General features: G+C 40.9%; 1 pseudogene; it reads right to left on the bottom strand.

The window, feature by feature from the left end:
• Positions 1-9,698, bottom strand: part of LOC140727257 (elongation factor 2-like) — a 75,300-nt pseudogene extending 65,602 nt beyond the window's left edge.
• Positions 9,699-14,461: the final 4,763 nt, after the last annotated feature.

Genomic DNA, 14,461 nt, shown 5'->3' with positions numbered 1-14,461 from the left:
GATTGACTAAAAGCCACAGATATTCTCCTATACTCCAGCTACTGGAGGTAAGGAGAAGTGTGGACTGAGTCTGTGTAGACCCAGCCAACTTCATCAAAGACCCTACGCTCCCTGGCCATTTGCTCTTCTTTCCTCTTCCAGAAAGTACATACCAACAAGCCTAGGGACAATTTCAACCCCGCTGTTATAAAACTATTGATTGGCTCTTAGTGTAAAAAGATGGACTCTGGAGTTCACAATCCACCTCACTGTGACTTTGCAACTTATTGTTTACTCACACCGCACTTCCCCTGTAGCTGTTACACTTTACTCTGTATTCTCTTCTTGTTTTACATTGTTCTTCCTCAAAGCACTATATAATGATTTGATCTATCAAGTTTATCACTGCATCTTGGTACATGTGACAATAATTTCCAATTCTAATGGCGCATCCAGATAGGATACGTTCTATGATGCATGTATAAACATTGGAGAGAGTCAGAAGGAAAATGACAAATTTCTTTACCATCCTGAGGAAGCAGAGGCAATGGTGCTCTTTCTTAGCCATGGTGCCTCCATGGTGGGACCAAGACAGGCTATTAGTGATGTTCACTCCTTGGACTTGAAGGTCTCAACCCTCTTAACCTCAGGACTGTTAATGTAAGTAGGAGTGTGTGCACTGCCCCGCTTCCTGAATTCAATGATCAGCTCTCTACAGTTATATGATAAATGATCAGAATTTGTTTTCTCTGATATTTTGATTGAACGGTAAAGTTTAGTCAGAATGCATACTGCTTTTCAAAGTGTGCCTTAGGGTCATTAATGGCTTGGGTTAATGTCTCATGCATCTTTCAAAGGGAATACTGCATCTGCACTAAAATAGCATGTGCGCCTCATGTCAATTTCTTGCAAGGTTGTGAGGGAGCAATTCCCTTACATGCACAACTCAACCAGTGAACCAATTACAATCAAGAGAAAATCTGCAGATGCTGTAAATCCGAGTCTATAATTTGAGAATTGGCTGAACGTCTGCTCATTTTATCTTCATGGTGACATCATCTATTCTAGTCAGCTTCCAGTATTGAGGCTTGATTTTGAAATGAATACATTTGATCATAATGACCACAAATGCTAAATGGCAGAACTTATTGCATAATATTGCTGTTTCCAAAGCAATTCTCTAACCCAACATTTATTCTTCTAAGATCAGACATTGATTTCCCCTTCCAAAATCTTTAAACATTTAGTAAAGCAAATATATTCACATTCCCTGTTTAAATTTAGCTGTTTGAGACATATAGTAAATGAATTTATACATTCATATGAAGAATTGTTCCTACTTTAACTCATTTATATCAACCTGTTTGCAGAAAAGAAAAAGATTATGTCTAATCCAGGCAGTTTTACCAACAGTGCCCTTAGCATCCAATAAATAGAATTAGTTCTTACATTTATTCGTGATTTTCTATGCATGTAAGATGAGAATAAAATAACACATTAGAATGAGTATGTAATTTTGTGCTGCCCTTTTACACAAGTAAATATCATAACTGCATTTAGATCACTGGTTTATCCAACAGGACAAGTAAAGCAATTCACAAGTAGTGGGAACTGACATTTACAAACCCTTCATTTACATCAAAATTGCAATACTGTTTGGCCTGCATCTATATTCCAAGCAAGCATACTCCCACATTATTTCCTCCCAGACTTTTGACATATCCTTCTGTTCTTTTCTCAATCCTACCTAATTTCCTGTTAAATGCGTCTACGCTATTTCCCGCAACACAATTACTTCATGTACAAGTGAGTTCAAGGTTTTTTGAATCTATTTTATTTTTCATTGGATTTAGTAAATACCATCTAATCAGTTTGAATTACCACAGACTGTTGATTACCTTATCAAATTTAGAGTCAGGTTACCTCAAAGCCTCCAGTTCTACTGAGAAAATAGCCTAACCTATTCAGTCTTTCCTAACTCCTTTTTGTTTTAAACCTTAAAACATTTATTCTTTTTCTGTTTCTTGCCTTTTATTTAATAGTGCTTGCAATATTAGCCATGGAAGTGTAAATAAAGTCATTTTCTTTTTCATATTATGACATTGAAGAACGCTGTTCAACTCTGATTCAATGGAGCTCAGAGCAATCCCATCACTTTCCCCCACTATTTCCTTATATGCTATCCTCCATCATTAATACCCCATCTGATTATTCTACCATCCACCTGTGCTGTGGATAATTTACTGTAACAAATTAACCTCCAAATCAGCATGCCCTTGTGGGTTGAAACCAAAGCTGTGGGAGAGGAAGCAGGGTCACAGCAAGAATGTGCATGCAGACATACACACAGAGCAGTGGAGAGCAGAAGTAAACCCAGGACACTGGAGCAGGGAGAATGACAACCTTACCAACAAATGCAACACATATAAAACGTTCTAGCTACTTTATAAGCAACTGGTTTAATACTTATGTTTCTGTAATTGGCCTAGCCCCAAAAATAACTCATGGAGACTGTTCAACATTACCTAATCTGTACAAGTAATACAGAATTTGTTCGGCTCAAATATATGACCTGATTGAAAAAAAATACATAATTTAAAGTTGTACATAGGGAGGATTTAGCCCCTGTTTTCGAGTAAAGAAATAATAGTGTGAACACTTCTTGGTGAAAAGCTGCGCGGCAGTTTAGATCTTATGCTATTTATCATAGATGCAGTGTTCATAGTTACAGGTTCTGTGTGATGTCTAGTGACCCAGTTCTTTGTCATACAGCCAACATAATAACAGATACTGAGAAAGGCTAGCTCTCTGAAGCATTGCAGAGTACAGTGAGAATTTAACACAGCGACAATATAAATACTGCACATTTAATCCAAAAAAGTGGCTCTGAACCAGTAAAGGTAGAATGTGCATTTGCACAACATTATTCACCAGTTAACAGCTGTCAAAACATTTGAAGAGCAAAACAAAATGTACAACTGCATCTTGTTAACGTAGAGTTTACTTTAAAAACTAAAAGCAGTCCAGCATCAATAACTTTCTTTGCAAAATAATACCAACTTGAAAGTTAAAGTTCATCATGAAATGTTTCACAAAATGCTCATTATGAAGTATCGGAGCCAGCACCAATGTAAAAATATCATAGTTATAGCTATCAGTTAAAAATGAAACTGGATTACATCCTATGTTATAAAAATGTACAAGGGACTTTTGCCTCCAGTTTTGACAACGTTGCTCCAAGCTGCTGTCAAGGTAACCAATTAGGCACGTTTAGGTTAATACCTTAATACTGCTGACTCTCCATCCTACCAGTAGCAATGGGATAACAGGCAGCCTTTAAAATTGTACTGTCACTACTATTGACTTAACCAATGTCGACATAATCCAGCTATTAACCAGAATGCTCGCATGTGACAGGAACATTTGATTGATACCGCAGAGATTTTAAATTAATTCATATTTTAGATGTGATTCCATAGATGCTGTGGTTGTGATATTTCAGCTCAGGATTTAGTCATAGATGCATGCAGTACAGCTGTTCTGTCAAGTATGATGCTTGCTGCTTCTTCCAACAATCGAGGATATATATAAACTTCAGAGGAACAACAAAGATCTTCAATGATACCACGGAATAAAATTGCCAAAGTTGTTTTAAAATATGTTTTACATATAATATCCTTTGCCTTCAAACATATATCAATGCAAAAGAGTCCTTTGTAAATAAATAAGTTACAGAATATAAAGACCACCTTATGCACAACACACTAAATTGTCTTGATTAAACAATAATCTACCCATTCAACCAATGTTCAAGGGATAAGGCAGAAAATTCTGAAGCTTCATTAATATTGTGTGCATTGGTATGTTAAATCTACTGTACAATGTTATACAGACCTGATGTACCTGGGCTTTCATACTGAGCTCAATAAACCAATGAATGCATACAATGGAATAAATCTCTTTTTTTGGCTAATTGTAAGAGCAGCAGGAAATAGTTGGAGCATCGTATTATAAGACATATTAGCAAACAAATTAGACAGGAGCTTGCCTCCCACTGCCACCCAACTCCCGCTTCCTGCCTTCCCCCTCCCCCCAAGTCCTCTCCCCCTTCTTGAGATAACAGCATAACGCCTCACAGCTTTGATGCTACTCCTTACAAGCAAAGCAATTACTGGCTAAATTGGGTTTCAGCTTCTTACCCATCAGCCATGATAGCAGACAAAAAGCAATTAGTTCTCCTGCCTCTTTAGCTGAGCTGTTAGTGAACTTGCATCTAGTCTACAGGAAGCTGTAGCTAAAGAAATCTGTGTGATTAATGATCAAAGGTCATTTTGACTGGAGCATCAGCCAAAGCTCAAATTTCATAATATAACATGACAATGAGATTTATCTGCTCCATGCCTGAGTGACATTCAGGTGCCTCAGAATGTATTACCATGCTTGATCACTAATCAACCCCTTCCTTCCTTGAATGCATTAGACCCCAATTAAGGGATTAGGATATGGTAGTGTTTTCAACAGGTTTATTGATCATTCCTTCTTCATTACTTTGTTGCAGTGTGAGGATTTAAATGAGGACTGTGTTCAAAGAAACAGTGGCAGGTTTACTGTTAGTGATCACTATCATTCAAAAGTTATTGATAAAGATTCGGAATTGATTCAGCAAAGCTTCTTTGTGTGGACACCTATCCATTGCTCGGCGTACTTATGAAGGCAAGTTTCTCACAGTAAAGATGAGAAAGGTCAAAGTAAATGACTGGCCTGGCGTAAGTGGGGGAATGATTCAGTCACCCACTCTGAAGCAATTGGTTAGATAGATCAAAGAGCAGCCGTACTGTGAGCATCTGCATGGCAGAGCCTTTCATCAGTGGAGTGCACGAGTTAAACAGCGAATGCAAAATGATTGTGAAAACCTAGAAGAAAGTTATATTGCACTGAGCTGGAATTGAAGTGGAATAGAAAAACAAGATTTTTACAAAGGTGAAGATAGTTTATACAAATTTAACAAAAGACCAAAGCGTATTGGTATGATTTCATTTTCTGGGAAGAAGTATAAAGGTTGTCAGAAATAAAAGATTACAGAAAGGGAAACTGGATGCCCTCGAACCATCAAAGAGGAGAACAGCCAGTGTACCATACTAATTGAATCTTCAGAAATATTACCCTCCACAGCATGTGATTAACAAATGTGCAACTTAAGCTGTGACCACTGAGGTTATTAAATATAGATGGCATGACAGTGTGACAGTTAGTGCTATCACTATATAGAGCCAGCCATTGATAAGTAATTGGGTTGAATTCCTGCAGCTGTAAGGAGTTTGTAGGTTCTCCCTGTGACTAGCTAGATTTCCTTCCAAATTCCAAAAGCATATAGATTAGCATTAGTGAGCTGTGGGCGTGCTACGTTGGTGCCAAAGTATGGTGACACTTGTAGGGTGTCCAGCACAATCCCCACTGATCTGATTTGACACAAATGATGCATTTCACTGCATGTACAAAGCTAATATTTGTTCTTTAATTTTTAGACAAAAGAAGCTAGCAAATACACAGCAGTGGAATAACTGTAAGTTTGAGGCAGCAATTATTATTAAACTGAAGGTACACTCCGCTTAACATTCTGGATCAATTTATTGTTAAACATCAGCTCTGAACAAACACCACAAATGCTAAATTAGGGAAAAAAATTACAGGCTGAAATGTTATTGACAACACTCTACCCATGCCCACGTTAACTGCATAATGGCACATAGCTTTGATAGTCTTAGTTCTGCAGATCCCAGGGTCAAGAGTGAGGTGAGGCCTCACCAGTGACCAAGTCTCTCCTCGTGCCTGACTAAAATCTGCTGACAGAAGCCGAGGTTGGCGATGGAGCTTCACCTCCCAGCAAAGTTTCCAAGGCTTGTGTGCAGGGGCATTTAAAGATATTTAAAATTGTTGTACGGCCCTGGCTCAGGTGGTTCATTTTTTTTTCTCTGCTATGCTGTTCGGTTCTATGTACATTGCTTGTTTGGGTTACTGTCGAAGATCACAGAGAGAGGAGAATTTTATCCCATCCAATTAGGACGGCTAGATTTAGGGGAGGATTCTCCAGTGAGAGACACTAAGGTTGGGCTTGGGGCTTTGTTATCGAAGAAGGAGAAGACACCAGAGATGAGAGGTCGTAGGAGTCAACCCGGAGTGGGGCTGTGAGTCGACGAAGCCCGGGGAGATCGAAAGAGCATCGGCAAAGGGGAAACCGTGACCTTCATCTTGTACACACCAGACTGTTTCATTAAACTGGGCCCATTTTCTTTTCTTTTGTTTTGCGTTACTAACCCTTTAGTCAAATTAAGAATTATAAAGTTAAACCTTTTCATTGTATGTGGTGTACTGTCTGTTATTTTAAGGTACTTATTTGTAACAGGGGAACAAATCACGCAGCATCCACACAAACGGGGATTTGGGGGGGCTCGTGCTTCAATCTCCCATGTTTGGCGGGGCCGAATATCGTCTTCCCTCGACTTACACAGCCGATGGAGCCAGAATCTTACGCTGTTTTCAAAGAATTAAAGCAGTAGAATTTTCTATTAAAATAAACAAAATATTAAAATGCAAATCTATGTTTAACAATACTAAAATAAAGTAAAATAATAAATAACATAAGATCATTTTTGTTCTGGCACAGTTCATTTTATATGAACATAACATCCTGGATGTAAAGGAGGAGGAGCTTAGGAGGAGACAATAGCACCTAACGGTGACTCCCTTCCTTGCATCTTCGGAAACAGCTCTATTTCTATTTTTAATATCTCTATTTTTCCCTTTCAGGGTTCTTTTGAAGACCCTGACCTGGAGTTACACGCTGACTTTGGTTCTTTGTGGGAATGGGACCCGCTGACGGGGTTTCACGACTGGCCGTTATTCGATATGCCAAGGGCACGGCCTAAGAGCTCTGCTCGCCTTCGGAAGTCCCAGATTTCGTGGCTCTGGAGACAGGCGGATTGAAGGACTATGTCCCAGAAGGAGATCACTGTGTCCTGGGAGATGGAAGGTGTATGGCTGTGTGCCCAGATACCTGAGATCTTTGGGCACCGTGCGCGGACTTTTAGCATCGTAAACCAGCAAGTTGTTTGTTATGTCTCCCCTCTCGCTGTGAAATGGAGACACCTCTTTCTCCCTTATTAGCGAGAGAGAGAGAGAGCCTGTGGTATGTTGAATACTGGGTGAACGAGTAGTCTTCGGGGTACTGCAAGTCTGTGTCTTTGCTGCTGCTTTGCTGCACACTTGAGTGCTCAGTGGTGGGTGCCAATGCTTTTTTTGCTGGTGGGGGGAGATTGGTGCTTGCTGCTGCTTACATGCGGGAGGGAGGGGAACTGGGGGGGACTTTGGGGTTCTAACATTTAACTGTTATTCATTCTTTGAGGGCTCTCCTCTGTTTTCATGGATGGTTGCGAAGAAAAAGCATTTCAGGATGTATATTGCATACATTTCTCTGACATTAAATATACCTTTGAAACCTTTTGAAGTTGCTTTTTATACTATTTCTTGCATGGATTAATTCAGATTTTGACTTTCAACACACGGTATAGAAAGACATCCAGCTCCATCCCCTTTTTATTTGCCCTTGAAAAAGTAATATCTGTGAGTCTTAACCTTTCTTAACATCCGTAAACATTTAGTAGATACTGTATATTTTGAATGATATATTATGTTTATCATTTATTGCTATTAAGCTATGATTGTGCCACAAGTACACTATGGTCTACGTGGCATAATTATGTAATATTGTGCGTGTGTATTACCTTGGTTATCACCAATCGTATAATAAATAGCAGGTTTAAGATTCAAAGTACATATCACAGAATGTATAAATTACACAGTTTGAGATGTGTCTTCCTTACAGGCAGCCACAAAGTAAGAAACCCAAAGAACCCAATTTCCAAAAATAAGACCATAACCTCTACCTCTACACTGATAAAGAGGGGGTGAAAGCGCGCGCGCGCACGCACACACAACACACACACACACACACACACACACACACACACACACACACGACACACACACACACACACACACACACACACCACACACACACACACACTCACTCACACACACACACACACACACACACACACACCACACACACACACACACACACACACACACCACACACACACACACACACACACACACCACACCACACACACACACACACCACACACACACACACACTCACTCACACACACACACACACACACACCACACACACACACACACACACACACACACACCACACACACACACACACACACACACCACACACATACACACACACCACACACACACACACACACACACACCACCACCCCCCCCCCGCCCCCCCAAATAATAGGAGCAAACAACAGAATTTCTTGAAACAGACCGAGTTGTTCAATGTGCTTCCCGGAGCAGTCAGAGTAGGCTGAAGCCTTGGTCTCAGTTAATCACATTAGTGAGGGAAAGGGCTGTGAAACTCACAGAGAGGACAGCCACTGGAGCAGTTCACAGTCTCAGGGCCGCAGAGAGAGGAATGAACACCACAAAAGAGGGAGTGAAACAGCCAACCATCACCTCTGGTCCCAATGTTTTGGCTTTCCCGAGTAAGGATATTCAAGTCAAGGTTATTGTTATTTAACTGCATCCATAAATATAACATACATAACCATATAATGTATATAGAAACAAGACAACGTTTCTTCAAACCAGGGTGTAAAGCACAGTAGTACACGTAGCACACAACACGCGATAACTTATGAAGGTACGGATAAAATTTACAGATGAATCACACAGAAGTAACAAACTGAAGTGCATTAATTTTCAATATTGGAAATTACGGAACAGATTAACCAGTGACACTTTGAATACAAAGCGGCAGGAAGTTTAGAAGCCTAATGGCTTGGGGTAAGAAACTGTTTCTCATCTTGACTGCTCTTTTTGTTTGCATTGTAATCTCCTGATGTAGAAAGTCAAAGAGGACGTGTGGTTCCTTAATAATACTAAGGGTCCTGCGTACACAACACTCCTAATAGATGTCCCCGATGGATGGTAGGGAGACCCCTATTATCTTCTCAGCTGCTCTCACTGTCCTTTGTAGCGACTTCCAGTCCAATGCTCAGCTGCTCCCATACCAAATGAAGATGAAGCTTGTCAGGATGCTCTCAATGGTGCTCCTTTAAAACGCAATTAAAATGGGGAATAGGAGCCTTGCTTGCTTCAATCTTCTTCGGAAGCGGACCAGGTGAAGAAACCTATGATGTGAGCTCCCAGGAACTTGGTGTACTTAACTCTCTCTCTGTGGAGGGGCCGTGTACTCGCAGAGGGGGATGGTATGTCTGCACCTTCCTGAAGTCCACTATGATTCCTTTTGTCTTCTCCACAATCAGGCTTGGATTGTTCTTCTCAGACCAGTCCACCAGCCGCTCCACTTCCTCTCTATGCTCTGTCTCGTTATCATTCTTGATAAGGCCAACCACTGTTGGGCCATCCACAAACCTGCTGACACGGTTTGAATTCGATCCGGTGACACAGTCATGCGTCAGCAGTGTGAACAGCTGTGGAATGAGCACACAGCCTTGGGAGTTGCCAGTGTTCAGCTTAATGGGACTAGAGATGCAACTGCCCACATGGACTAACTGTGGCATTCCTTTTAAGTCCAGTATCCAATTGCAGAAGGAGGTGTTGAGACCCAGCGAGGACATTTTCCCCACCATTTTCTGAGGTATGATGGTATTGAATGCTGAACTGAAGTCTACAAGTGGCAGTCTAGCATATGAAACCCCATTTTCTTGGTGGGACAGGACAGAGTGGAGGGCAGAGTCTGTTGCATCATCAGTGGATTGATTTAAGAGATATGCAAGCTGGAAAGGGTCCAGTGTGATTCAGGCATGTGATGATTCTGCTTTGAAGTTAATACATATTTTACTTAACTTTCTGTAGTTTCACTAGTAAATTCTCATTAAAATCACTGAAGAAAGTTTCCAGTACAAGTGATTTTTGAGAAGTTACTTAACTCTCTGTGTAGCTCTGTACATACTCACTGCGTGGGCAGTCGAGTGAATAGGTAGCTTGTCTTCAAAGGCATTGCCCATGGATTGGAAACAACATTTGAATGTTGGACATTGCAGTATCAACTTCTGACCTGAGCGACATCGATCGCTGAGCCCTGAGAGTCAGATCAGAATGCGGCGCAATGATTGCATCTTTGCGACACTCAAGTGAAACCACAGTTAGTATTGCTACAGCATGAGCCCGTGCCAGAGCTGAGGTGGCCAGAACGAGAGCGGCGTACGCTAAGCGTGGATGAAATGCAAATGGAGAAAGCTCAGATACAGGCTACATTGAGTGTGCTCAAGGAAGAAGGTGAGGCTGAGGCAACCTTGGCAGAGGCAAAGGTGTATGAAGCTGCAGCTGACTTAGACAGTGGCACTTGTCTCTCTATGAAGGTGACAAAAGATCTGACCATTGATGTAAGCCCTCCAATACATGGTTGCTGAACAGAAGATGAAATAAAATCAGCAGACAAAGATAGGAATCAGCTTCCTGTCAAACTTCAGGCCAAATTTCTACCCAGTCCTCCTGAACTTGCATCCTCTGCTTCAGATACGAACCCAAAGAAAGATGAACCTCATTAAAGGTAGAACATGAGAAGTGCCCAAGCTCAGCCAACTTGGAAACACATGGGTGTTCACCACAAGGGCTGAGCAGGCACCAAATACTTCAGTGGCTCACTTTTCAGCAGAAGCTACCACAGAGCCCTCACTTGCTGCACCAGGTCATTGTGATAAGTCATCATTGGATAGTAGTTTGAGTGAGGAACTGAAGCCAGCCAGAGAAGCCCTGAGCCCAAATCTGGACAAGGCAATCATCTAGACAATGGTGGAAAACCTGGGGAGGGTATCAAGGGGAACAGGAGAAACTGTAACAATATATTGCAGAACACAGATGGACCAACAGTGCAGCAAGCAACAGTGGACTCCAGGAAAAATTAGACCCAAATACAGCTATAAATTCAGGCCCAGCACTTCGGGCTACTATTGGTTCTAGCACAACCACAGCAGAGGACAGCTGGGAGCCAGCCGAGCAACCATCATATGTAGCTACTTCCTCATACATTTTAAAGATATGTCCTGAAACATCAGTAGTTGCCAGAAGAAGAGCCCATGATTTTGTCATGGAACCAATAGGAGGGAAGGTCTGCTTTCATTTTCCAGCCCTCATTGAGTGTATCCATATTCCAAACAACAAGAATAAAATCCCAACTCCTGAAGTTGCAAGTGCTCATTCACACCTTATGGACATAGCTGACAAAATTCGCTCACTTGACTCTTCTGCTGAGGTTCTCCTGTTGTTTGGCAGAGACACCATCTGTGCACATAAGGTGCTTGGTCTGCACAAGGCACCTTGAGCCCAGCGACTGGACTTGGGTTGGGTCATAGAGTGTGAAGTCTGCATTGATGGTGCTCATCGGCCCGCTGTCAGTGCATTGAAGAATAGACACCCAAGTCACTTCAGACCATGTGAGAGTACTGTCTACAGTATATGAAGGAGAAGATTGAAGGAGTAGCCAAAGACATCTTTTTAGTGGTTGGCAAGTTTGTAAACAACCTTTCAGCACAGAGGAATTGCATCAAGCAAAGATTAGAATCCTTCTTGTTTTTCAAAGGCAGTTACATGCAGAGGAAGAGCAGTGCATCACAAAGCAGGAACCTCTCCCAATCCAAAGTTACCTGAGTGAACTCTATCCTTTTCTTGGCTTTGAGGAGCTACAGTGAGTTGGAGAATGTATTAAGAGGGCACAACTCAATTCAGAGGTACCTCAGCTATTTGTCATTCTTGCTAAGCCCCGTGTCCCCATTCTGCTCATCATACAGGAGCAAGTATGTCATCAAGGCCAACATTTTTGAAATGAGGATGGTTAAAGACTGTGCAGTAAGACTGTTTTGAAGACCAGTCTCTGAAGCTGTCCTTCTTCACCCAAAGACTTAATGAAATGATAGTCTAACTTTTAGTTTCAGTAGTTAAGTTGATATTCCATGGATGGTAGGTGGAGAGTGTACTGACCTCTAGAGGCACAGTTTGTTTTGTATGAACATCATTTCCTGTATGTAAGCTGTATTTTAATATCACTTCCTATGCAGGTTAATTTGGATATTGACTTGAAGCATACAGTTCAGAAAGACATCCATCTCCATCCCCTCTTTATTTGCCCTTGAAAAAGCAATATCTATGAGTCCTAAGCTTTCTTACTACTGGTAAACATTTAGTAGATATATTTATATTATTTAGTATTTGTAAGTTAAAATTTACTTTGAACTTTGAAGGAAGTATCATATTTATTGTTCGTTGCTATTACGCTATGGTTGCATCAGGAGTTGACTTTAGTCTACATGGAGTGTTGTGTGTTTTTATTACTTCTGTTAATAATTGATAGAATTAGTATATTCTAATTAGTTATTATACTAATTAGTATATTCTAATTCAATGCACTTGACGATTCTGCATTGAATTTAATACATACTTATCTTTCTGCAGGAGTAAGAACTTATCCACAAGAAAGTTCGCATTAAAAGCCCTTAAGTTGCTGGCTCAGGTGATTTTTGAGAAGTTCTTTAGCTCCCTGCCTGGTTTTGTACACGCGCACTGCGATGGCAATAGGCTTTTACTTATTATTCTCTCAGGTCCAGTATTCCCACTCAAGCAATTAGAGGTATTGATCCATTTCTGTTAAGTGGTTCTTTGGGGTTAAGGATGGCTTGTTTCCACCCCAGCTCAGTGGTGACTAATGAGGCCAATGTGGAAATGGAATAATATTCCACAAATGGGGTAGGAGATGCATGATGGGGCAGATGGGTGGGTAGCTTGTCGGGGGTAATCTCCTTTTGCTGCTTATGCTAGTGGTCTGTGTGCTACTTGCATGTGGATTCAAAGCTCCATTAATTCAGCACTCTTGATACTTCTGTAGTGCCAGACTAGTAGATTTTCCAGGCTGTTGGAAAGCTCTCCTTCTGGGAGCTGCATCATAATGTAGTGGCTAGCATAACACTATTACCACAAGACCATAACACCATAAGACATAAGAACAGAATTTAGACCATTTGGCCCATTGAGTCTGCTCCGCCATTCAATCATGGCTGATCCTTTCTTCCCCTCCTCAGCCCCACTCCCCAGCATTCTCCCTGTAAGCTTTGATGCCGTGTCCAATCAAGAACCTGTCTTTCTTTTCTATTTTCGATCTTTTTATTGATTTTTTAAAAAGTGTGTATACAAACAGGAGGAGAATATCTCTGTGATATTTGTCAATAGCAGTACATACAGAAGGTAAAATAAACAATATCAGAATCACACATAGTGTTGATCTACAAAGTATAAATTTGATACAGAATGTATAATTTTCCTCTTATCAATTTATGAAGAAAGGAAGGACTATTAGTAATTTTTATATTAAAGAGAAGAGAAAAAAACACTATTCTAGACCTCTTGGAATGAATGCTAACGGTGCATTTGCCTTCCTCACCAACTCTACCTGCAAGTTAACCTGTTTTGCCATTGTAGTATTTCTTTGCTTTTGGAATACATCTACCCTGCACCTTCCTCATTTTTCCTAGTAATTCACACCATTGCTGTTCTGATGTTATCCTTTCCAGCAGCTCCTTCTAATTCACTTTGCCCAACTCCTCTCTCATACCAATGTAATTTCCTTTAGTCTACCTAAATACTGCTACATCTGACTTTAATTTCTCCCTATCAAATTTCAAGTTGAACTCAGTCATATTTTGATCACTCAAACATGAGGAAATCTGCAGATGCTGGAAATTCAAGCAACGCGCACACACAAAATGCTGGTGGAACGCAGCAGGCCAGGCAGCATCTATAGGAAAAAGTACAGTCGACGTTTTGGGCCGAGACCCTTCGTCAGGACTAACTGAAAGAAAAGATAGTAAGAGATTTGAAAGTGGGAGGGGGAGGGGGAGATCCAGTATAGCTGACCCCCTAGTCGGCTCAATGACAATCTGCTCTAAAAAGTCATTTTGGTGGTATTCAACAAACTCACTCTCTTGAGATCCATTTCCAATCTGATTTTCCAAATCAACCCACATGTTGAAATATCCCATGACTATCATAACATTCCCCTTTTGACACGCCTTTTCTATTTCCTGTTGTAATCTGTGGTCCACATCCCAGCTACTGTTGGGAGGCCTGTATATAACTGCCATTAGGGTCATTTTACTCTTGCAGTTTCTAACTCAACCCACAAATATTCAACATCTTTTGATCCTATGTCACATCTTTCTACTGATTTGATGCCATTTTTTACCAGCAGAGCCTCGACAACCCCTCTACCTACCTTCCTATCCCTCCGATATAATGTGTAACCTTGGACATTCAGCTCCCAACTACAATCATCCTGCAAGTTATGGCTACAACATCACACCTGACCATCTGTAAAAGTGCAACAAGATCA

This window comes from Hemitrygon akajei, chromosome 5 (genome assembly GCF_048418815.1).
Source record: "Hemitrygon akajei chromosome 5, sHemAka1.3, whole genome shotgun sequence".
Lineage (NCBI taxonomy): Eukaryota > Metazoa > Chordata > Chondrichthyes > Myliobatiformes > Dasyatidae > Hemitrygon > Hemitrygon akajei.
Note: the sequence above shows the minus strand (reverse complement) of the source record. Positions and strands in the feature narration are given on the sequence as shown.